This window comes from Herpailurus yagouaroundi, unplaced genomic scaffold (assembly GCF_014898765.1).
Source record: "Herpailurus yagouaroundi ecotype Mexico unplaced genomic scaffold, PumYag 410, whole genome shotgun sequence".
Taxonomy (NCBI): domain Eukaryota; kingdom Metazoa; phylum Chordata; class Mammalia; order Carnivora; family Felidae; genus Herpailurus; species Herpailurus yagouaroundi.
This window is the reverse complement of record NW_024412627.1, coordinates 1,165,256-1,167,513: the sequence shown is the minus strand read 5'-3', so window position 1 is coordinate 1,167,513 and position 2,258 is coordinate 1,165,256.

Sequence of the window (2,258 nt, the reverse complement as noted above, 5' to 3'; positions counted from 1 at the left end):
TGAACCGAAGTCCGATGCTCAAACGACTGAGCCACCCAGGCGCCCCCCATTTATTTATTTTTAATGTAAATTCAAGTTAGTTAACATACAGTGCAGTCTTGGCTTCAGGAGTAGAGCCCAGTGATTCATCTCTTACATACGACACCCGGCGCTCATCCCCAAAAGTGCCCTCCTCAGTGCCCGTCGCCCATTTAACCCATCCCCCCACCCACCTCCCCTCCAGCCGCCCTCAGTTTGCTCTTTGTATTTAAGAGTCTCCTGTGGTTTGCTTCCTTCTCTGGTTAGATCTGATTTTTCCTTCCCTCCCCCTGTGTTCACCTGTTCAGTTTCTCAAATTCCACCTATGAGTGAAGTCATCCGTCTTGCTCTGAATGACTTATTCACTTAGCATAACACACTCCAGTTCCATCCACGTTGTTGCCAATGGCAAGATTTCATTTTTTTTCATCTCTGAGTAATATCCCATTGTATATATATATGCCCCATCTTCTTTATCCATTCATCTGGTGATGGACATTTGGGCTCTTTCCATCCTTTGGCTACTGTCGATCGTGCTGCTATAAACACGGGGGTGCATGTGTCCCTTCGAAACAGCACACCTGTATCCCGTGGATAAATGCCTCGTAGCGCCATTGCTGGGTGGCAGGGTAGTTCTATTTTTAGTTTTTTGAGGAACCTCCATACTGTTTTCCAGAGTGGCTGCACCAGTTTGCATTCCCACCAGCAGCGCAAAGCGCTCCCCTTTCTCCGCATTATTTTCGGAAGAGCACCTCCCATAGGACCTCGGAGAATGCCCCACACTTTAGCTGTGTCTGTGCGTTTCCTTCGGTGACCTTTGGCTTGTTGCGGGATCTCTTGCTGTGCCAAACGCTAGAAATTAGAATTAGAGACGCGATTACACCCAGATGAAATCCTGTTGCCTGGACTAGTTCGTAGGTGAGGCTGCGTCCTCGGGAGACGGCCTCGCATCGGTGAAGGGGGAGGATGGAAAGGACCGACGGGCAGACATGAGAAGCCTGTGGAGGCAGTGGCCATGGTCTTCATCTACCCCCAGTTCAGGAGAGGCTCTTCCCAAGCCTCTCACATCTTGTCTCTCTTTCCTCGAGCCCCCCCTCAACAAAGTGAACCCAATGCGAAATGTTAATTTGCACGTCTGGGAAGGTTAGGTCATTTCATTTTCTCGTCTTAGACCGTCGCCGGTGTAGCTGGATGAGCTGACCGGAGGATTAACCCGGAAAGAATGTACCCGTCGAAACCTGCGTGTGTTCGACGCGCGTCTCTGTTTCTCGGGCGGTTTGAACACCTCTGGGCAATGTCTTGACACATCTTTGGGAGGGTCTCAGGCCGAACGTATGCTTCCTTTCGCTCACGTGAAAAAGTCAGTGCACGACACTGGTGGTACAGGAAGCTAGACAGAGGATGGAGGCGGCATAGAACAAACGCGAAGACACGAGCGCGTTTATAAACAGCGGAATCTGAATGCTTCGTGGATTGTATCAACGATGCCAGCTTCCTGAGTTTGCTGCTGTTTCACAGGCAAGAAAGAGGGCCACACGACGGGGGGTAGATTGCAGGGCGCAGGGGCCCTCCTCTTACCACGTGTTGCAACTTCTTACGAATCTGTAACTTCTCCGAATAAAACATTCAGACAATTGACTGGAATGATGCATGTCTTTTTTTTTTTAATTTTTTCTTTAACGTTTATTTATTTTTGAGACAGAGAGAGACAGAGCATGAACGGGGGAGGGGCAGAGAGAGAGGGAGACACCGAATGGGAGGCAGGCTCCAGGCTCCGAGCTGTCAGCCCAGAGCCCGACGCGGGGCTCGAACTCACGGACCGCGAGATCGTGACCCCAGCCGAAGTCGGCCGCTTAACCGACCGAGCCACCCAGGCGCCCCTGGAATGACGCGTGTCTTAATTTCGTGGCCGATGCCGAAGGAACAAGACGAAGAAACGAGTTAAAATTTCCGGGCGGGGGGATGAGATGCAATTATCGTTATCTGCAGGTAATATGCTGTCTCCTTAGAAAATTGGGTAACACACGCTGCGAACTAATACAAGGGTTCAGCAAGGTACGATATAAAAGATTAATAGATCCCATTCACAATAATACCAGCCAAAACAAATGAAAATACTGAGGAATAAAAAAAGACAAGAAAGTACCTAGGAATAGACTTAACTCGCATTGCCCGGGCCCTACCAGAAGGAAACCACGGCATTTATTAAAGGGTGCACAGGATGAATAAAGCAAATGAAA